Below are 23,844 nucleotides of genomic sequence, written 5' to 3' on the forward strand. Positions count from 1 at the left end.
GGTGACAGCTCTGGCTGGGCAATGCCCTGCAGAGGGGAGAGAATGACAGCACCAGGGACGGAGGCTGTAGGGATTGGTCTGGGGAACCATAGACAATGGCAAAGGGAATGAGGGGCAAGCACAAGGACCCCAGTGAAGGACAGTGAGTGGAGAAGCAGGGAGGGGACCGAGCCGGGGGTGACCATTCAGTGACCCCCCCAACCATATTGCCCTGAGACCAGCTGGGTGGGCAGCCATGATTAGCATCAGCCTGGGGGAGTTCCCAGAATCCCCTGGGCTAGGGAGAAGGCAGTGAGTCCTGAGGGATAACTGCAGCTGATCTACAGAGGCTTTCCCAGTCCAGTCCTGAGGCAAGGACCAGCGTGAGCGGTTCATAGTATTGCCAGCCCCAAATGTTCAAAAATCACGAGTCAGGCTCCAAATATCATGAGACTGGCTTTAAAATCATGAGATTATGTAAAAAGAATAGCTGTAGTGTTCTTTTTATTTGCCTTCTGTTCCTTGAGCTTTAGGGTGCAGTAGGGTCACATTTTGAAGAAACTTACTTTTTCTTTTTCAGAATGAAGGATGAAATCATCACATATCCAGTGACTCCAGGAGCTGGAGCTTTAAGGAAAACAATATATAACATGAGAATCATGACAAAATCATGAGAGTTGGCAACACTGCATGCACAGCCTGGTTAACGGCAGCCCCATCTTGCAGTATGTGGGGGAACCTGCAGCTGAGAGGAGGGTGGGTGTTTCTTTGTCCGTGTTTCGTGCCTTTTCAGTCGCCCCTTGACTACACGGGGGAGGGGACTGCTCCTCAAGTGGTGAGTACTGGGCCAGAGCATTCACCAGCTTGGAAAGTGGGTTGCCTTTGTTCACTAAAGCCTACTGGGTGACTGTGGCAACCATGCTCCAGACACCTCCCCAGGGAGAACAGGGGGTCTGAACCCCAGAGACTAAGCAATTGAATTAACTGGTTGTCATAAACAGATAGTTAAGGGTTAAAGTCTGTTTTACCTGTAAAGGGTTAACATGCAGTACCTGGTGACCACCTGACCAAAGGACCAATCAGAGACGAGATAATTTCAAATCTCTGTGGAGGGAAGCCTTTGTCTGTGTTCTTTGTGAGTTCTCTTTTTGAATCTAAGAGAGACAGTCATGTCTCCAAGCTCTCCTGGAGTAGTTTCTACTAATTAATAGTGAGTATTAATTAGAAAGGTGAATTAGTCTTATGATTTGTTTTCTACATTTGCAATTGTGTGTTTGCTAAAGGAAATGCTTTATTCCTGTTTGCTGATATTGCTTTTTACTGAGAAAGGGGGAGGGGGGATTCTCTCCAGAGATTGATAAGGTTATTCCCTATGAGTGTCCAGCTTGGGCTCATAGAGATTCTGTATTTTCTTTTTAGTCTTTAATAAATTCTTTTCTATTAAGGACTTGTTTGGTCTTTCCTTGGGTGGATTCTCAGGGAAGGAGAAGGGGGAGGTATCCCTCTGTAGTTAGATCCCGTGTCTCTCCTAGGAAAAGGGAGGGGGGAGGAAGCAGGGGGAATGGTTTGTTTCTCCTGGGTGTAAGAACTCCATGGATTTGGGGCGTGTCTCAATCCACATTTCCTGATTGAGAGGTGGCAGAATACTAGATCTAAACTAAGATTATAGTAAAGACGGAAGCCAAGTCAGGTCCCCACATTGGAGCCCAACAGTTCCAAGTGGGGGTGAGACCTTTGACATGGTGGCAGCGGAGTTTCGAACCCATTGTTAGAAGAAATCTTCAGCCAGGTTGGCTGGAGGGAATTGAGTTTCCAGCAGGCTTTGTTGGAAGCAGTTTTTCTTTTGGGTTGCTTGGACAGGCAGCTTGAGGAAAAAGCAGTTTTCTTTCGGGTGGCATAGAAAAGCACCTTGGAGGAAAAGGAGGTGTGTGCATTCCTTAGGTGGGGGGAAGTGCCCTCACAGGTTTGCTGGGGAGATAAGGATTCTCAAGCCAGAGGTTTTTAGCTCTGGTTGCAAGGAGGTGTGTCCCTCCTTTGTGTGATCAGGATTCCTTGGGTGGGGGGAGGTGCTCCTGGGAGCTCACCCCGTCCAACAGGGAAAACAGGTTTGAGGGAGAGAGAGAGGAAAAACTCTTCCCTAGAGTTGTGTCCTTCCTTTGTGATATCAGGTATCACTCAGGATTCCTAAGGTGGGGGGAAGTGCTCGACAAAGTACATTCCCATCCAGCCGTAAGAACAGGTTGGGGGGGGGGGGGAACAGAAACCCTCCAGCCAGATTTTTTTCCCTGTGTCTTTTGAAATCCTCTGGAGCCAGGGAATACAAATCCCTGAAAGGATTTACTAGACTTTTCTCGCAGGTACTAAGTAGCACCAGCCGGTCAGCTGGGCTTATTAGTACCACAGCTCAGAAGGAGAGGAAGATTGTTTTTTTGGAAACAGATTTACAGCTAGGTTTAGCTGGGGGAAATAAGGTTTTCTAACGGGCTGTGTTAGAAAAGGATTTTTTTTTCTTCTTCTTTTCTTTTTTCTTTCTGTCCGCTTAAAAACAGCTAGGAAAGAGGTGCAAGTTTTTCTAGGAGGCTTGTTAGAAAGGACCCCCACTGTGAGGTACTTAGCAAGTGCTAGAAACAGGACAAACCAGTTTTTTTTTGGTCTTCTCAGTATATCAGCAAACAGCAGCTACACAAATGCAAATACAAAGTTTTTGTTTCTTTGCTATTCAGTCTCTTCGGGAATAGAAAGGGTTAGGAATTGGGGAAACCAGTTCACTGACTGCAGAGGGGTGTGGCCAGCACCAAAAAGCAACACCAGCAAGCCACACATAAAATTCACTGACTGCAGAGGGGTGTGGCCAGCACCAAAAGGCACTGTTCCCCATCCCAAGAAATTTCCCACCTACATGGCAGGTGAGAACACTGAGGCCTTCTTGAAAAATTTTAAAAGGACCTGCCATGGGTACAGCATCCCTGAAGACCAGTACAAGGACTGGTCAGGAAAGTGAACTTTTGCTGTCTATGACAATTATTCCATCCCCATGCTACTGGGGGAAGACTTGGCCAACCATGTGCAGCTGGCCAAGAGGGGGGAGTGGTCACCCGCGGCCAGGCCAAACAAGCAGGCACTCCCATCCCTGTTCCTGAGCCATCCACCAGAACCCGGTCTGTGTTACCAAAGACCCAGACAGAGGTGGTGGAACCGGATCTCATGCCAACAACTACAGCAGCCATAGTACATCCAGTCCCAGGACCGGAACTGGAAGAGCAACCAGCGGAAGAACCAGCGCCAGCACTGACGCCAGCGCTTGCAACTCCACCGCCAGGGGGCGCCAACGGGCCTAAACTGGCAGAAGCAGCAGACAACTCTACCCAAGAGGCTCAGCCAGAGCCTGAAATATCACCTTGTGCACCAGCGGAGAGCGGTTCACAGTCAACGAAAACAACCTCATCACCTACATCGCTTCCAGAGGAACTGGTGTCTCCAGCTTCAAGGAAACAGTTCCAGACTCAGCAGGAAGCCGATGACAGCCTTAAGACAGCTTGGGCAGCGGCATGCAGCAACCCACCGCCTCTCAACTCTTCTACCCAATTCCAGTTTGTTGTAAAACAAGGACTTTTATATAAGGACCTTCTTTCTGGTGGACACCAGGAAGGCCAGCATCCGCAAAGACAGTGGTAGTTCCAACTAAGTACTGGGACAAGCTCTTAAGCTTGGGCCCTGACATCCCAGTGGGCATTCTGGGGTCAACAAAGCACAAACAAGTTAAAAACATTCCTTCCACTGGGAGGGAATGGGCAAGGACGTTGCCAAGTATGTCCGGTCAAATGCATACAAAGTGTTCTTCAATGTCAAATATCTTGTTGTTTACATACTTAGTAGTATATGTAATAGTGCATGTGTTTTGTTTATCTGTTTATTTTACAGTTCTAGGAGGAAATCACCACCAGTAGTTCCCACTGTTGGCGATTTGGGGGGCGTGTCATAAACAGATAGTTAAGGGTTAAAGTCTGTTTTACCTGTAAAGGGTTAACATGCAGTACCTGGTGACCACCTGACCAAAGGACCAATCAGAGACGAGATAATTTCAAATCTCTGTGGAGGGAAGCCTTTGTCTGTGTTCTTGGTGAGTTCTCTTTTTGAATCTAAGAGAGACAGTCATGTCTCCAAGCTCTCCTGGAGTAGTTTCTACTAATTAATAGTGAGTATTAATTAGAAAGGTGAATTAGTCTTATGATTTGTTTTCTACATTTGCAATTGTGTGTTTGCTAAAGGAAATGCTTTATTCCTGTTTGCTGATATTGCTTTTTACTGAGAAAGGGGGAGGGGGGATTCTCTCCAGAGATTGATAAGGTTATTCCCTATGAGTGTCCAGCTTGGGCTCATAGAGATTCTGTATTTTCTTTTTAGTCTTTAATAAATTCTTTTCTATTAAGGACTTGTTTGGTCTTTCCTTGGGTGGATTCTCAGGGAAGGAGAAGGGGGAGGTATCCCTCTGTAGTTAGATCCCGTGTCTCTCCTAGGAAAAGGGAGGGGGGAGGAAGCAGGGGGAATGGTTTGTTTCTCCTGGGTGTAAGAACTCCATGGATTTGGGGCGTGTCTCAATCCACATTTCCTGATTGAGTGGTGGCAGCTTACTAGATCTAAACTAAGATTTTAGTTTAGAGGGAAGCCAAGTCAGGTCCCCACATTGGAGCCCAACAGTTCCAAGTGGGGGTGAGACCTTTGACACTGGTCATCTACAATGTTATTATTTATAAACAAATGCCAAGTAAGGTCTTTTATGAAAGCTTGTAATGTTCTGAACTTGATGGTCATTTGGAGATAGGTATACAGGTGACAGTTATGAATATATGCATGTGTATATATGTAGACAAGTGTAATTGTGGTGCAACCATGAATTACAATATTTGTGTAACCATGAATTACCATAGTCTGAGACAGTAAAAAGCCCTGCAAACTCTATTAAAATGAGAAGGATTTGAAATGAAGGCTTTCCAGAAACTGAGGGCCAGCATCTAAGCAGCATGCTGTTTGTGAAGCATTGGATCCACTCTAGGACAGACAGAGGGCATGCTGGGAAACTGTTCAGAGGCAGTAACTTGTATTAGACAAGGGAAATTAGCCAAGATGGATGTGAAAAGCCTGAGATTGTGTCGTTATATTTATTTTCTGTGTGACTTGTATGGATTTGCTTTTCCTTACTGTTCCAACTTTGAATCAACTATTTTTCTATTACATAACCTTTTTATTTATTTTTTCCCCAACAGGTCTCTGTTGTGCAGACTATGTGGGGAGTGTGCACCAAGGTGAACTGATAATTAGGGGTAGGTTTCACGCCATCAAGGGTGACAAACCAGAGGGGAAAAGTCCAAGTGTCTGGTAGTTAAGAACTCGGGGAAATGGATTTGAGGGGACTCAGGGTCAGAAAGGATTGTTGAAGTCACCTGCAAGAAATAACTAGGCTGGTGGAAGCCAGGGTGGGACCTTATGCTTATAGGGTGGCAACTGATGTCAGAGCACTGAACCCTGGCAGCATAGCATTAAGACTACCAAACTTAAAAGGCAGGTGGTGACAGAACCCCTTATTGGTCTTGGTGGCCCCCAAAACATCACAGGGAACATCTAGTGACCATTATCTAGGGCAGAGGTTCTCAGACTGTGGTACGTGGACCACCAGTGGTCCCTGAGCTCCATTCAGGTGCTCCGCGGATAGTTCCCTCTAAGGTGCACACCTGGGCGGCCACACACAAGAGAATAAAGGGCCACTCAACTAATTATTGGAGCCGTGCAGGTGTGGCAGAGAGAGAGGGCACATCCATTGCATTAGAAAGGTAAGATTATTGATATTAAAATATGAGTTCTGGGCTTTTATTTGTAGAAAAAAAACATTTATTATTAAGGGTTTTTTTATATAGCACTTATATCCAAAGCACTTTACAATAGTTATCTACGGTACAAACAACATTTGGAAAGATCATTAAGTGATCCGCTGAGACCCTCAGCAATTTTCAAGCGGTCTGTGAACAAAAAGTTTGAGAACCAGGGGATCTAGGGGAAGATAATGGGCTTGCACAAAAAAGAAAAAAAGGGAGGGGTCTGGATACTGCTGTGGTGATTTGTGTGGAACTCCAAGTGAAGCTATAACCTGGTGGGTTATCCTCATTCTTTCTGAAACTATCAAAGCAAACAGCCAAGTTTCACCGCCCCACAGAAGAGACTGTTACTGTTTAAAGTAGAGTGGGTTTTTTGGTATGTATCCATAGAAAGTAATTAGTTTAGTATGTCTTTTCATATGAATGTAGGAAATAGTGTAAGGATTGCTTTAGTATGTTTTAAAAACTTTCAGCTGCTTAGTATATTTTGTTTTCTTAGTATAACAAGTTTTCTCCCATATTTAAGCTGCTTCTGAGAAATGGTAAATCTGTTTTATTTGATTTGGTGCTTTGAGTGTGTTTTTAACAAGTGTGTTCAAGATAAAGCTAATATACCAATTAGGGGTATGTTACTTATTGGGAATCAATCTAGTAACTGGATGGAAGCACTCCACCTCACATTCAGATCTGATGCAGGTAAGAGGACCAACTGGGCAGAAGGTACTGTGATGAGAGGGCGAGGTGATTTGGAAGCTCCCTCACCATAGACATGAGTGTTCAGGCTCAGTCCTGGGGTCTCAGGAGCAACCGTGACATCAAGAGTGAAGGTAATTGGGTTGCAGCCTTAAACCCAATCCCAGAGTGATCTGGTGACCCAGTAGGTAAGCCCCTGCCGGTGTAGCCTTGCTAGGTGAATCAGGGGAAAGAAAGTCCCTTGGACTTACTAGTGTCCCACCCCTTCTCACAGACAGGGAACCATGCCCAGCCTGTTCCTCTGGGTAGCACCAGGGGCAGTGAGAGATGAGTTGCTTCTCGTCCCACCAAGATAACTTAGCATGGACTAGTGTCCCATTTTGAAATATCTCTGCCTTGACTCTGTTACACTAGCAGACAGAGTTCTCATGGAAGAGGAACAGCAAACCACAAAAAACATCAATCAACCCTCTAAACCCCCATGCACTGCTAGAAAGTCCAGTCCCTGTGTCCAGCGAACAGCTTTGAAAGGGACTGGGAAACAGGGGTTGACTCCAGAAGTATATATCCTTCCCTGAACTTTTAGATTAACACTGCAAGCTAGTTGCTTCTCCACTGGTAGGGGACATGGCATAGTGTCTGTGTAATTGTTGAGGCAGATGCTTCACCCACCCCACTTCTCCTGGCTTCTGCAGAGCAGCTCAGCGCAGGGAGAGGACAGACACCATGGACTGGGGCTGACACAAAACATTTGAAATGGTCACAGGGAGAATAGACTGCTCTGATTTTCTTTGGAGAGCCAAACAATCCCTTTCCCTTCCTGGACCTAGGGAGGCCTGCAAACAAGTCACCAGCCACCCGCATCTTCCTTCGTAGTGACTCCCATTCCTTAGGGGAAGAGACACTGCTGTGGACTCCCTTTTTTAAGGGGAAGGAAAAGGAGGAGATAACAGGGTGGGAGAGGAGTGGTGTTGGGGTTTTGCCCAACCATGAGTGTCATGAAACTGTTCTTTCTCCATCTGGGTCCTTTTAAAACTGACCCCCGCCCCCCGCTTCCTTCCCTTTCCCTCCCAGTTTGCATGGCCCAGGGACTGTTGCTGTCAGTGCTAACCAAGAACTTCATAGACACAGGGGTACAGTGACTGCTTGTTAATAACCTGGTATAGCTTCTGCCATTTAGCTTTACAGTGGTTCATAGGATTTCAATCAAATCATTGAGTTACAGCCATGTGTTACTCTAGGACTGTGTCGGGGTAGAGTGTGTGTGTGGGGGGGTGATATATGTGTAGGGGGGTGGGCTGATGTGTGAACCATCGGAGCAAGAGAGAGTATTGTTGGGGTGTGCTCTTGGCATTGGGACAGAGTTTGGTAAATGCCATCTTTCTCCAGCCTCTGCGAAACCTCCCAGAAGAAGTGAATGTTCCTGCTGACCCAGGCAAAGCCATGGAAGATAGTGTACGCTGACCACACATTGATCAGCCCCGGGTGAGCTCCTGCGACCAGGTGGCTGGGTAGCAGCTCTTGGACCATTATCACCTGTACTGAGCAATAGATTTCAGCAGAAAACTACCGAAGTGCTCAGTGCAGGTTGCCTCTACTGCTGGCAAGGTGGAAGGACAGAAGTCAGGGACCTTTATACCTTTGGGTGAAGGTGAGACAGCAAAGGGGTTAATGCGTTGTAGGACTGGCTCTGGAGGACTATTTATACCTGTGACCTGGTACACACCTCTGGCCCCCATCCAAACTGCACTATAGAACGGGAACAGAGCCGTTCCATAGTAGAGGTGTTTATATACCCCTCGCCCCTCATGAGTGCTGGCTCTTGTGCACTAGGCTGTCCTTTAGGAATGAGCTTTAGGGCTTCATATGTGGACAATAGGGCGGCTATGGCACAATGAACATGAAACCGTATATAGTCGCAAGTGCAGATGAACCTATAGAGATGGGCTGGCCCTGGCACAGAGTCAGCTGTGACACCTGCTTTCTCTCTTTTTAAGGGTGAAGAAATGTAATTGCACTGATCAGTAAGAAGCACAGATCAGATGGACATTCCTGCATACCTATATCACAATCAAGATACAACCACTAGACTTCTATACACAGCTAAAGACAAGACATTTTGAGGACTCTATACTTTGGGAAAATTACAGTGACTCCCAAATGTAACTTGTGTGAGATCAAATGTGATTATACTAGCTGACCTTCTTTATCTGAGCCCCAATTATCCAAATGTTGGTCTAGCTAAAATTAACTTCTTGCCTCCAAATCCAAAATCATATAAGCACCGAAATTAATTTAGCTGAAGCTCCAGTTACTGGAAGGTTTTGAATGTCTCCCAATACATTTGTGTAAGCAGAGTTTACTTGTAATTGCTTGAAACCTTCTCACAGTATTTCTCCTACAAAACTATGTTTCTCCAATGCATTAATATATATTTTTTAAAATGTCTCTATTGGTTTTCAAAACAGCAGAGGCTTAATGAGGAAAAGTTTTGAACCACATACTAGTCAATTTGTTAACACAAGTAGACCCATTGATTTCAATGGGATTACATGAACGAGTAAAAGGGTCAGGTTTTGTCTGCAGGTAAATTTTAAAATAAAAAGTTAATGGAAACCCTGGTGTTGGAAATGATTGGTTGTATCCTAGCTTTGGGCTAGGATTTTGGACTCTGATTAATTATTTAATATTTGTAAAGATCTATTTGCTTGTTTATCTGGGTTTTTATACTTTGCTTATTAGGCAAATGAAATATCAATATCTTTCTGTGTTCCTCCTTTTGCCTCTTTGTTAAAAGTAATTCATTGTTTTGTTTGAAACTATTATTTTTTTAAAACAATGAAAAGGACTGTAGGAAAGCTAAGCCAAAGAAATGCATTTGACATTTTCTAAGGAATGAGATGAAATAATCTACTTTGAAAATATAAAGTGCGATATGAGTTGTTATCATTTTTTTTATATTTGTATAGTAGCATCTAAAAGCCCATCAAGACAGTGATCTAACTGTGATATCTGTACCCAATCCTGCTCCCATTGAAGTAAACAAGAAAACTCAAGCCTACACTGATAACTGCAATACTATGTACAAGTGTAGCGTGTGGTTCCACAAATGCACATGAACATATACACAGAAATGAAGATACAGGTATGTACTTAGTCCTTGCTATAGGACTGATGTGTTCACTCAGTAGCTGAGAGATTTTTTAATCTCAGGGATTGACCTTTGTCAGCAGTGGAGAGGGGCGAAAAAAAATAAAGCGTCCACACCTGCAATTTAATTCTCTTTGAAGAGAAGCCTTTGAGCTGATGGAACAGGAGATACAATAAGAAAGCAGGCCATTGCCAAGAGACAGTTGTTTACAATACATGCAAGTTACCTCAGAAGTTGACATGAAGCTGTTGTCATGGAAATGAAAGAACAATATTGCCAGAGGGTTTCACAGAGGAGCAAGCCCAAGGTGTGATGATAAAGATAGTAGTGGAGAGGGAAAAAACATTTCTTCAGAGACCAAATCAATGTGCTATAGTGTTAGTCTCACCCAAATCCCTAGAAAATTATACTTTAAAGTCTGTGTTTTGCACACAGATACTTCAGGCTAACACATTTTGAATTGACTTGAAAATGAGTGTGTATCTCAAAGTAAGAATTAAGCACTAAGAGTCTGTGGGTGTGTTTTTTAGTATCATGAAAAATATCAAGTATCACATCTTAGTCTAATACTCTAAAATGTTATTACAGGGGAATTCAGAGAGAAGGTGGAAGGGAGTTGTTTGTTAGTAGAATACTTGCTAAGTTATTGATTGGTGCTTTGGGGCCTGATCCTATGTCCGGTGAAATCAATGGTAGTCTTTTCTTTCTCAAATGGGCATTCGGATTGGGCCTTTAGTGATCATTAAGCTGGCTAGGTCGCTTCACCATTCTTAATAATTCTAAGGGTATGTCTACACTGGCAAGTTTCTGTTCCACAAGTTATACCACTTTTATTAAAACACTGGAATTAAACCGCTGTTGCGTGTCCACACTGCTCCTTGTGAAGCTGGAGCGCATCCACATTAGCAGCTCTTGCAATGGCAAAGACAGCAGTGCATTGTGGTAGCTATCCCACTGTGCAACTGGCTGCAGGAAGGGTTTTCAATGCCTCATGGGGCAGGCACAGCATCACATGATGCAGGTTTCCTAACCCCTTTGTTCCATGGGCATCCTACTACATGGCCAGCTGCTTTTCAACTGAAGTGGCGGGGAGAGGGGAGAGTGTGTGACAGGGAGTGTGTGTGTGTATGGAGAGGGGGAGAGAGAGACAGTGTGTTATGGGGGACAGAGAGTGTGTCAGCATGCTGTCTTGTAAGTTCACACAGTGGCAGGAAGCAACCAGTCCTGAGGCAGGGGGAGGGCGAACACCAACATCAGCCCCCGCCTCCCTCCCTGGGCTCTCTGCACAGCAATCTCAATCTCTCTCTCTCTCTCTCTCTCTCTCTCACACACACACACACACACACACACACACACACACACACACACACACACACACACACACACACACACCTGCCTCTGTGTTCAACAGCACAAGCATTCCACATTAATGGTTTGCTTTGTGTCCCAGAGCAGATCAGCACAGCACACAATGGCTGTCAGAAACGGTGCTTTGAAAGGGGAGGGGCGCATGTCTCCAGGGCAGCCAAGCTCAAAACAATGAGCAGAGCGGTCACTTGAGGCATTGTGGGACAACTCCGGAGGCCAATTACAGCACAGAAAGTAATCAAGTGTCTACACAGGCAATAGAGCGCTGGAGCCTCTGCGCAGATAGCTTTACGACTCTCGTCAAGGTGGTTTTTTTGCAGTGCTGCAACTGAGGAGTTTCTGCGCACAAAGTGGCTTGACAGTGCGTACACCTCTGCAGTTTGAGTGCAAAAAGCTGCTTTACTGCGCAGAAACTTGCCAGTGTAGACAAGCCCTAACTGGATGTAAAAGGATGATTCAAGCAATGTGATCCACTAATGTGCCAGGCTTTAATTCTCCAAAGGAAGTGCATTGCCTATTAAAAGTCATGTACCTCTTTCCCCTCCCCTACCTCCACCCATTTGAATCTGATGGCTTCTGCATTGCTTGTGAACCATGAACTCTTATTTATTTTAGCTGGAAATCTGGGTGTGAAAAAAATCATTTTAGTGCTGGGTATTTCTTTGCTCCTGCTTTCATCTCCATTTCTCTTTGTTCAGCTGTAAGCACGGAGAAGTGTGGGTATGGTAGACTCAGATATACCTGCCCATTTTCAGAATGTGAGCTTCCTCACTCACAACTCTTTATATTGCTATTCGTTCCTGACATGAATCAACACTGCTAGTGCAGGCCAGTGCCTCTCTTGAACAGAGATAGCTATTTCTCCCCAGTTATGCCATGAGTTTATGTTGTAGACAAATTCACTGTTAATTATGGCCTAAAAAGGACTTGAATCTAGCTTTCTAAAGATTCAAGACTGATTTACTACACCATCTAGTGCCTGGCAGACATTTTTATTCTCCAGATGTTCCATCAAAGGAATTGTTTTTAGGTATGAAACCAATATATGCACTTCACAGCAGAGTAGGGAGTGCTGAAGTGCCTAAATGTTTCCCAAATAAACCAAAATACATCACTGCACTTGTGCTGGTGCAAATGAGCGCAGAATTTGGCATGGTCAGGTATTTGTATTTGTCCTGCACACTTTCCTTGTATGTTAATGAGCTATAGTTTTCCACTCTAAATGCTCCTTGACAGACAGTATTTAAACACTTCTATTGAAAAGTTAAGAACAGGTAAAAAGGCCTTTTTACATTAAACTGTGTAACATAATATTTGTCTTATTATTTCTGACATATTTCATCATTTCAAGATCTTTTTCCGAGAAATTTTTCCATTTCTTTTAAAATCTTTGCTCTGAAAAAGAAGTAATGCTCATGTTTCTTTCATCTGAAAAAAGACACTACTATGATGGGAAATGTCAGAAATAATAAATCAGATTAACATATCAATCTTAAGATTGGTAAAATCCTTTTAAGAATGAAAGGCATGCTGACTTTATCCTCTGATATTTACACATAAAACAGTGTTTACTCAAATATTTTAGAGTTCTGTATATCAGAGAATCATAGAAATGTAGAGATGGAAAGGACCTTAAGAGGTCATCTAGTCCAGTCCCACACGCTGAGGCAGAATTAAGTATACCTCAACCAACCTTGACATATGTTTGTCTGATCTTAGAATCCTTCAGTGATGGAGTTTCCACAGTCTTCATAAGTAACCAATTCCAGTGCTTAACTATCCTTACAGTTAGTGGTTATGGAAAACAATTGTTCGTCACCCTCTTTATAACACCCCTTAACATATTTGAGACTGTTATGACCCCCCTCAGTCTTCTCTTTTCTAGACTAAACATGCCCAATTCTTTCAACCTCTCCTCATCGGTCCTGTTTTCTAACCCTCTTATCATTACTCAGAAGCATCAGGAATGGCCATGGCTGGAGATAGGACCTCAGGCAGGATGGGCTAGTGCTCTGAGGTAGTACTGAGCAATCTCACTCTCAAGTGCTTGGCTGGCTGGGTCTGACTCACATGCCCAGAACTGAACTGATTGCCTTATGTGGAAGGAATTTCCCCCTGGGTCAGATGGGCAGTGACCTTGGGGAGGTTAGTGTGTGATGCAGGATGCTTGCCAGGACCATCTGGGTATATCTCACTTAGTAATTTCTCTGCCACTGCAGGGGTCTTGTGCCTTGGTCCCTCCCGTTCTTCGTTGAGTAGATGCAGATGTGTGTTCCACTTAGGTGTGTGTGTTATACTAATAAAATAATACCAACTGGATCTTAGGGAGTTTCGCAAGGGAGTTCTCCAGGTGAAGGAGGAGCTAATACAGCATCTGTGGGGTAAGTGACTGTCTGTAGTGTGTGTTTGTTTGTGTTTGGGGGTTACTTGCTGTGTGCTGAGCTTGTGTTTGTCAGTCTGTTTGTTTGTTTGTTTGAGGGACCGTGTGCTCTGGCTGGCAGTTGGAGGCAGGTTTGCTTTATAAAAAAACCTATAAACCGAACCACAGTCCAAAACTACTTTCCATAAACCACCCTTTCACTAACTAGGAGACAATGCAGGCAGAAGCCCAGCAGCAGAGTGGGGCTATCCAGTTTATTGCACTGACTGTCCTCCTGGCCCTCAGAGACCATGAGGCCAGGGTGGCAGAACTGGAGGAGCTGAGAGAGGCAGAGAGGTATGTTGATGAGGCTTTCCGGGACACTGTAGAATTGTCCCACCTCAGACAGATCCTGTGCTGTTGAGGAGGAAGAAGGGCCCAGGGAAGTAGAGCAGTCGATGGGAGCAGAGGGAAACCTTCAGTTGGGACCCTCCTTCCAGATGGTGCTACTGAGGTTGCCTCTCCGGGAGGGAACTCCAGTTTCTAGGAAAAGGCAGGTGTTAGTAATGGGATTATTAGAAATGTAGATAGCTGGGTCTGTGATGACCGGGAGAACCGTATGGTGACTTGCCTGCCTGGTGCGAAGGTTGCGGATCTCTCGAGGCATCTAGATAGACTTATGTGTAGTGCTACCAATGACATAGGGAAGGGTAGGAGAGATGTCCTGGAAGCCAAATTTAGGCTGCTAGGGAAGAGACTGAAATCCAGGACCTCTATGGTGGCATTTTCAGAAATGCTCCCAGTTCCTCGCAGGGCCAGGTAGGCAGGCAGAGCTTCAGAGTCTCAATGCGTGGATGAGACGATGGTGAGAGAGGAGGGGTTCACGTTCATTAGGAACTGAAACTTCTGGGATGGGAGGGGCCTATACAGGAGAGATGGGCTCCACCTAAACCAAAGTGGAACCAGACTGCTGGCACTAAACATTAAAAAGGTTGTAAAGCAGTTTTTAAACTAGGAGATGGGGGAAAGCCGACTGCTGCAGAGGAGCATGTGGATCGGACACAGACTTCTCTTAGGGGAGAGTCTGATGATAGAGAATCTCCAGGTTATAGTCAGGAGCAGGGGAATGAGAAGTATAATGTAAGGGCCGGATCAGATGATAAACAGTCACTTAAAAAAGAATCTGGCACATCAGAAAAAGGCAGGCTAAAAAACAGGGACAAGTTTTTAAAGTGCTTGTACACAAATGCCAGAAGTCTAAATAATAAGATGGGTGAACTAGAGTGCCTTGTGATAAAGGAGGATATAGATATAATAGGCATCACAGAAACCTGGTGGACTGAGAGCAATCAATGGAACACAATCATTCCGGGGTACAGAATATATCGGAAGGACAGGACAGGCCGTGCAGGGGGAGGAGTGGCACTATATGTGAAAGAAAGTGTAGATTCAAATGAAGTAAAAATCTTAAGCGAATCCACAGGTTCCATAGAGTCTCTATGGATAGAAATTTCATGCTCTAGTAAAAATATAACAGTAGGGATCTATTATCGACCACCTGACCAGGACAGTAATAGTGATGATGAAATGCTAAGGGAAATTAGAGAGGCTATCAAAATTAAGAACCCAATAATAGTGGGGGATTTCAATTATCCCCATATTGACTGGGAACATTTCACTTCAGGACAAAATGCAGAGATAAAATTTCTCGATACTTTAAATGACTGCTTCATGGAGCAGCAGATTTAATCCTGAGTGGCGCAGGAGCTGGTCAAGAGGTAACTATATAGCAGACCGCTTGGAAATAGTGACCATAATACAATAGCATTCAACATCCCTGTGGTGGGAAGAACATCTCAACTGCCCAACACTGTGGCCTTTAATTTCAAAGGGGAACTATACAAAATGAGGGTTAGTTAGACAAAAGTTACAAGGTACAGTGACTAAAGTGAAATCCAAAGACACCATAATAGAGGCCCAACTTCAATGTATACCCCAATTTAAGAAAAACAGTAAAAGAACTAAAAGAGCCACCATGGCTTAACAACCATGTAAAAGAAGCAGTGAGATAAAAGACTTCCTTTAAAAAGTGGAAGTCAAATCCTAGTGAGGCAAATAGAAAGGAGCACAAACACTGCCAACTTAAGTGCAAGAGTGTAATAAGAAAAGCCAAAGAGGAGTTTGAAGCTCCAAAGGTAATAACAAAATGTTTTTTAAGGACATCAGAAGCAGGAAGCCTGCTAAACAACCAGTGGGGCCCCTTGATGACCAAAATACACAAGGAGTGCTTAAAGACGATAAAGTCATTGCGGAGAAACTAAATGGATTCTTTGCTTCAGTCTTCACGGCTGAGGATGTTAGGAGATTCCCAAACCTGAGCTGGCTTTTGTAGGTGACAAATCTGAGGAACTGTCACAGTTTGAAGTGTCACTAGAGGAGGTTTTGGAATTAATTGATAAACTCAACATTAACAAGTCACGGGACCAGATGGCATTCACCCAAGAGTTCTGAAAGAACTCAAATGTGGAACTATTAACTAAGGTTTGTAACCTGTCCTTTAAATGTACCCAATGACTGGAAGTTAGCTAATGAATATTTAAAAAGGGCTCTAGGGGTGATCCGGCAATTACAGACCGGTAAGTCTAACAAATTAGTTGAAACAATAGTAAAGAATAAAATTGTCAGACACATAGAAAAACATAAACTCTTGAGCAATAGTCAACATGGTTTCTGTAAAGGGAAATCGTGTCTTACTAATCTATTAGAGTTCTTTGAAGCAAACATGTGGACAAGGGGATCCGGTGGACATAGTGTACTTAGATTTCCAGAAAGCCTTTGACAAGGTCCTCACCAAAGGCTCTTACGTAAATTAAGCTGTCATGGGATAAAAGGAAAGGTCCTTTCATGGATTGAGAACTGGTTAAAGGACAGGGAACAAAGGGTAGGAATTAATGGTAAATTCTCAGAATGGAGAGGGGTAACTAGTGGTGTTCCCCAAGGGTCAGTCCTGGGACCAATCCTATTCAATTTATTCATAAATGATCTGGAGAAAGGGGTAAACAGTGAGGTGGCAAAGTTTGCAGATGATACTAAACTACTCAAGATAGTTAAGACCAAAGCAGATTGTGAAGAACTTCAAAAAGATCTCACAAAACTAAGTGATTGGGCAACAAAATGGCAAATGAAATTTAATGTGGATAAACGTAAAGTAATGCACATTGGAAAAAACTATACATACAACATGATGGGGGCTAATTTAGCTACAACGAGTCAGGAAAAAGTTATCGTGGATAGTTCTCTAAAGATGTCCACGCAGTGTGCAGAGGCGGTCAAAAAAGCAAACAGGATGTTAGGAATCATTCAAAAGGGGATAGAGAATAAGACTGAGAATATATTATTGCCCTTATATGAATCACATCTCGAATACTGTGTACACATGTGGTCTCCTCACCTCAAAAAAGATATTCTAGCACTAGAAAAGGTTCAGAAAAGAGCAACTAAAATGATTAGGGGTTTAGAGAGGGTCCCATATGAGGAAAGATTAAAGAGGCTAGGACTCTTCAGTTTGGAAAAGAGAAGACTAAGGGGGGACATGATAGAGGTATATAAAATCATGAGTGATGTTGAGAAAGTGGATAAGGAAAAGTTATTTACTTATTCCCATAATACAAGAACTAGGGTCACCAAATGAAATTAATAGGCAGCAGGTTTAAAACAAATAAAAGGAAGTTCTTCTTCATAGCGCACAGTCAACTTGTGGAACTCCTTACCTGAGGAGGTTGTGAAGGCTAGGACTATAACAATGTTTAAAAGGGGGCTGGATAAATTCATGGTGGCTAAGTCCATAAATGGCTATTAGCCAGGATGGGTAAGAATGGTGTCCCTAGCCTCTGTTCATCAGAGGATGGAGATGGATGGCAGGAGAGAGATCACTTGATCATTGCCTGTTAGGTTCACTCCCTCAGGGGCACCTGGCATTGGCCACTGTCGGTAGACAGATACTGGGCTAGATGGACCTTTGGTCTGACCCGGTACGGCCTTTCTTATGTTCTTATAAGAGGGATAAGAAAAAATCCCAGGTTTATTGTAAATACAGAGAAAGAGACAGAAATCAGGATATGCAGTTCAATATTATTTCACTACTATTCCTTATTCATACACACACTCATTCATCATACAAGTTCTGCAGTTGTTATAGTTACCAGCTTAGTTGTTGCTCATGGGAGAGTACTGGCCAGGTAGCCTACACACGAGGAGGAGAGCAGAGTCCTTGTCAGATGTGCATCTGACGCTCCTGGAGGATGGTTGCAGAACCTGAGTTTTTGGTTCTGTTCTTATAGGATTTTGTCCTTATACAAGTCTATGGGAATTGCTTCATCCTGCTGATATTTGAGGTGATTATCAAACAGCAGGTGGCACATCTCTGATGACTGAATGTCTGGGTGTTATCTTGTTCTTCGGAGTCTTCAGCCCTCCATCCGGGGGGGCACTTGGGTGGATTCTAGTTTGCCCTCCGGGGGTCATCTGGTTATTCCCACTTGACGCCTTCTTTGGCTGATGGATACTGCATTTCTAGGCTGGCACCTCCCTGATCATTCATGTAAACCAAGCATTCATTCACATACATTCCTTCTTTTAATCACATTAACACACATAGCAAACAAGTTAAAAGTTGTGTTCTGTTTGGAAGAACAATTACAGTTGTTTTTGAGAACAGACTTTCTGTCTCAAGATGTGTTAACACAATTAGCACTTTGGCCTTGCATATTTCTTACAGAGAGGGAGAGACACAGAAACAGAAAAACAAGAGGCCTAAGCTGTGGGGAGTTCAATTGAATTCAATTTTACCCCTGGTCTCTTTTGGCCTCGGGCTATGGCTACACTTGCACTTCAAAGCGCTGCTGCGGCAGCGCTGCCACGGCAGTGCTCTGAAGTGCTCTCCCAGCGCTGTCCGTACTCCACCTCCCTGTGGGGAATAACGTACAGCGCTGGGAGCCGCGCTCCCAGCGCTGGGGCTTTGACCACACTGGCGCTTTGCAGCGCCGCAATTTGCAGCGCTGGAGAGGGTGTGTTTTCATACCCTGCTACAGCGCTGCAAATTTGCAAGTGTAGCCATGGCCTCAGACTGGTTATACACATACACTTTATGGTTCTACAAACACTTTATGATACAAAAATTCCCGGATATGATCCAACATGTGCATGCTCAGCACACCAGAACCACAGAATTTTGCCTAGCAGTACCTGGAGGGGGCAGTGCTCATGCCTTGTGGCCATAGCCCCTCCCCTGGCTACATGAGGCAGTGCTGTCCCAACCCCGATCAGCTCCTTCTTACCACCCATGCCTGGAGTCAGAGCTCTGTGTGGTCTTAACCTCATAACTTCTCATTATTTTAGTGTCCTTTTTTCTAATTGTATAGCGTTAGTAGTACCCTTAGTATTAGTTAGATTAGTGTTAGTAATGTAATCCTTCTGCTCATCTGAGTTGGCAGCAACAAGGGCTGGGGTCAGTATCTAGGGGTTCCATTTCAATAACACAGTGCAAAACCAGCTCGAGTCCCTACCCAGTGACCTGGGACAATTACATACCATCCCCTGGGCATCTCTAAGAGGCAATACTTCCCCTCTCGCAAGCACGGAGTCTGAGTGTAGCAAAATCCTTTTAATAAAGGAGAGAAACAATGTGGCATTATGTTGGGGAAACACCTCCCAGCCTGGCTGGAAATGGGCGGGGAGGGGCACGGGTGTTAAGGGGCACCTTACATGGTCCGAGGCCGACTACTCTGCCTCTCTGTGGTGTTCTGCTGCAGTCTTTACTGTGAGGCACTCCAGCCATTCTGTGAACTGCTCCACTCCACCAGCCACTCCGCTCCACTCCACTCCACTCCACTCGCCGTCCCATGAGCCACTCCAGCCATTCTGTGAACTGCTCCGCTCCACCAGCCACTCAGCAATATATCTTCAGGCTCCCACCAAGCACTCAGTGATTTCAGCTCTTAATAATTTTAGCTCTTTAGGGATTTCAGCTTGTAGTGGGGAGCCTCAGTGCTGGTGCACCATTGGCCCAACGTGAATTCAGCTCAGCAACCTGTAACTAGATTCCTAATGGAATCAAAATTAGCTGTGATATTCCACAGTGGAGAGAGGAGGAGATGCAATTGATGTTTCAGGCCCTTAAAAGGGGCCCATACCATCAGATACAAATACCTGTCCCCAGCCTCTCTCAATTCACTGGGTTTTGGGAACCCATGTCCCTTGTCTAGTGAGTACTACTTAGTTGATGGCGAGTCCTTCTGTCATAAAACAGTTCCACTGTCCTTGATTCACATAATCAGGGTAACAATACTTTATTCTTCCTGCCCCAATAACAGAGAAGGAGCTGCCCATTCCAGCACCATCAGTCCAGGAATGGGAGCCAGCCTTGGCACAGTTAACTGCTTCCTCTTTATCCTTGGATGATTCAGCAGTGCCTGGCTCTTCCTCTCTTCCAATACTGGAGGATTTCAATACCTATCAGGACCTTTTTCAGCACATGGCAGTTTCTCTGGGCATTCAGGCAGAGTTCCTGCAGGAGAACACCCATAATTTAGTGGATATCCTGCAGCCATCTGTGTCTAGGAGACACTCCCTCCCTATCAATGATGTGCTCATAGAGCCTGCAAAGGCTCTCTGGAGTATGCTGTCTTTGGTACCACCTATTGCAAAACACATAGAGAAATGTTATTTCATCCTTGTGCAGAGATTTGAGAGATTTTATTCCCATTTGGCCCCAAATTTCCTATTTGTAATTACAGTGAATAATAGAGCTTGGAAGGGCAGGTTTTTAAGCCCTTTCTCAGATATGCATTACAATGCACTTACCCAACAGTCTCATCCTAAATACCAGAAAGTCAGTTTGGGTCCCCATATAGAAAATTGAGTTCATTGGGGCCCTAATAGACTCTATGAGTTTGAGAGCATTTCTGCCTACCAACCATTCCCAGACAATTCACCGCCTTTGCCTTGGTTTTCAGTCTCAATCTTCCACAACAGTTCACATGTCCCTGAGACTCTTAGGCCACATGTCCCTATGCACACAATTAGCAAGGTTATGCCTTTGCCCTCTTCAAATATGGCTCAGGACTGCTTACCATCCAACCCTTCACCCTCTGGACAGGTTAGTCCACCTCCCTCCATTGATCCTGGATTCCTTGCTGTGGTGGAAGGTTCAGGTGAATGTATATCTATGCATTCCCTTCACCCTGCCCCTTACCAACAAGGATTGTTGTCAACCACACTTCCCTCAGAGGCTGGGGAGCACATCTGGGATAGCTGAAGGTTCATGGTCTGTTGTCAGAGTAGGAAGCTCCACTGCATATCAATGTCCTGGAGTTTCAGGCCGTCTACAATGCCTGTCTCACTTTCCTAGACTGCATTAAGAGTTCAGTAGTTCACATACTTACCAGTAATACCACCGTGATGTATTATGTGAACAGGGAAGGGGAAGCTCACTCCAGGGTGCTCTGCCAAGAGGCAAGCAGCTTGTGACAGTTCTGTATGGATGAGAGTATCATTTAGATAGCCAAACACTTGTCCATGGTCCAGAATCATCTCACAGACCATCTCAACAGGAATTTTCCCTGAACCACAAGTGGTTGCTGTAGCACAATGTCTTGAGAATCATCTTTGCAGTGTGGGACAACCTGATGATCAACCTATTTGCTCCAGGGGCCAACAGCAAATGCTGTCTATTCTGCTTTCAAGGTTGCCTTAGTCTGGGCTCCCTGACCGATGCTTTACACATCAGCTGGTAATTGGCTCTACTGTACTCTTTTTCTCTGATCCCAATCATTCCACAGGTCATCCATAAGATGAAAGCAGATCGGGCCACACTCATCCCCATTGCCCCGGAATGCTAAGGCAGTGCTGGTATTCCAACCTTCTCACACTGTTGATTCATCCTCCCACATCCCTTCCTCTCCATCCCAATGTGCTAACTCAGAATCATGGTCACACTTTGCATGTCTCACTCAGCTCCCTGCATTTCATGGTGTGGATACTCCGCTGTTGAATGAGGAGGAAGAGTGATGTTCGGCAGCTGTTCGACTGGTCCTTCTCAGTAGTAGAAAACTCTCTACCAAGATGGCCTATTCAACAAAGTGGAAGCATTTTCTAGTGTGGTCACTGGCCTGCAGATTTTAGCCAACGTTGGCTAATATCCAAAAATCTTAAAGTACACCTCTACCTCAATATAACGCGACCCGATATGACACGAATTTGGATATAACGCGGTAAAGCAGTACTCCAGGGGGGCAGGGCTGCACATTCCAGTGGATCAAAACAAGTTTGATATAACGCGGTTTCACCTATAACACGGTAAGATTTTTTGGCTCCCAAGGACAGTGTTATATTGGGGCAGAGGTGTATTTGCTGCATTTTTTGTCATTGGGGCTTACACTTAGCTCGTTAAGGGTGCGTCTAGTGAAAAATCTCAGCCTTTCACCCATACGTTCATGGAAGATTAGTGTTTTCCAATGCCATGATGGCGAGATTCTTCAAAGGAATCATTCCTCTCCATCTACTGGTGCAGTAACCAGTTTCCTTGTGGGACCTCCACATGGTCCTAGCTGCCCTCAAGGGACCTCCGTCTGTGCCTCTGGCAGCCTGCCCCTTTCCTCTCTGATGCCATAAACCTGCACTCCTCATGGCGATAATGTCTGTGAGGAGAGTGTATGAGTTGCATGCTTTGATGGCAGAGCATCCTTACATGTAACTCTCCAAAGACAAAGCAATGTTGACAAAGTCCCTCCATTTCATTTAAACCAGGCAGTATATTTGCCTGTATTTTTTCCAAAGCTGCATTCATCTCTGGAGGAGCAGTATCTTCACACATTGGCCATCAGATAATATCTGGCCTTTTATCTGGCAGAACTATACCCTTTTGGGTTTTTCCTTGTCTGTTTGTGTCTTATGGTACACCATATGAAGGGACTGCTTGCAAGTCATCTAAATGCATCTACTCAAAGAAGAAATGGTTACTTACTGTAATTGTGGTTCTTCAAGATGCGATGCAGACATGTATTCCGCAACCTACCCTCCATCCCCTCTGCATCGCAGTCTAGCCTCTGGATGTTCGGTGCAAAATAATTGAGTGTGGTTGGGGCGGCGTCACCTCATGTAGCCCGGGTAGGAGCTATGGCCACATGGCGTGAGCGCTGCTAGGCAAGATTCTCCAGCTTCAGTGCACTGGGAATGCACAAACCTAAGTGGAATACACATTTGCATTACAGCTCGAAGAACCATAGATACAGTAAGGCCTGGTCTACACCGGGGGGGGGGGGGGGGTGTCGATGTAAGATACGCAACACTAGCTACGGGAATAGTGTAGCTGAAGTTGACATATCTTATTTCGACTTACCTCCCATCCTCACGGCGTGGGATCAACGTCTGAGGCTCCCCCATCAACTCCGCTACCGCTGCTCGCTCTGGTGGAGTTCCGGAGTCGACGGGAGCGCGTTCGGGGACAAGATGCAATATATCGATCCCCGATAAATCAATCGCTACCCGCCGATCTGGCAGGTAGTCTGGACATACCCTAAGTAACTGTTCCTTCTCTGCCTGTGGCACACAATAACCTAGTCTCCTGTGGGTTGCAATACCTTGGGGTCTAATTTCAGTTGTTGGGTTTTGTGTGTGGGTGCTGGGTGGTGTTAGTGGCTTATGATATACAGGACATCAGACTGATTGATCTGGTGGTCCCATCTGTCCTCCCATTCTATGATTCTATGACTCTATCGTGAATTTCATCAGGCCCTGCTGACTTGAATAAACCTAACTTATCTATATACCATGTGTTTCATTTAGAGCACCTGAGAATAACACTAAGAGATTCATCTCTTAAAAGGATACATTGAAAATTTGGTAACTCTGGTGACTATATGAATCTCTGTTGTGTTGTAAACACATAAGAACAAGAATTTGTAATAGTCTCACATCTTATTCTGTTCAGTATCTTGGTACTATACTGACTAGAATTCTGAAAAAACAGTATATGTGTGCTATAAGAAAATAGGTAGACATTAAAAATATGCATGAGCAGCACTCACATAAACACCTCTTTGGTCAAAAATAAATGCTGCCCCAATTCTGCCATGAAATATACCTGTAAATCTCCCACTGACTTCAGCTAGTATATCCAGAAGGAGGAAATGGGCATGAAGCAATTGCTTTTTAGGATAACACACATCAATAATCACAGGGCAAATACAGAAAACATGGGTCTGCATTTAAAATAACTGCTTTGGGGAAAAAAAATCAGGTTTCAGAGTAGCAGCCGTGTTAGTCTGTATCCGCAAAAAGAACAGGAGTACTTGTGGCACCTTAGAGACTAACACATTTATTTGAGCATAAGCTTTTGTGGGCTACAGCCCACGTCATCAGATACA

At 44.5% G+C, this 23,844-nt stretch overlaps 1 long non-coding RNA gene across 6 annotated transcripts in view; it reads left to right on the forward strand.

Annotated features, from left to right (window-relative positions):
* The first annotated feature begins 568 nt into the window (after window positions 1-568).
* Window positions 569-23,844, forward strand: part of LOC120397861 — a 28,759-nt gene continuing 5,483 nt past the window's right edge. For 2 of the 6 annotated variants that reach the window (XR_005594044.1, XR_005594042.1), the window contains exons 1-6: window positions 569-814; window positions 5,244-5,807; window positions 6,546-6,676; window positions 7,932-8,193; window positions 8,540-8,890; window positions 9,512-9,687. This is a non-coding gene — a long non-coding RNA (uncharacterized LOC120397861). The remainder of the gene's footprint in view (window positions 815-5,243; window positions 5,808-6,545; window positions 6,677-7,931; window positions 8,194-8,539; window positions 8,891-9,511; window positions 9,688-23,844) is intronic. The other 4 variants (XR_005594045.1, XR_005594053.1, XR_005594052.1 and 1 more) reach the window with 4 other exon arrangements.

Source organism: Mauremys reevesii, linkage group 1 (genome assembly GCF_016161935.1).
Source record: "Mauremys reevesii isolate NIE-2019 linkage group 1, ASM1616193v1, whole genome shotgun sequence".
NCBI lineage: Eukaryota > Metazoa > Chordata > Testudines > Geoemydidae > Mauremys > Mauremys reevesii.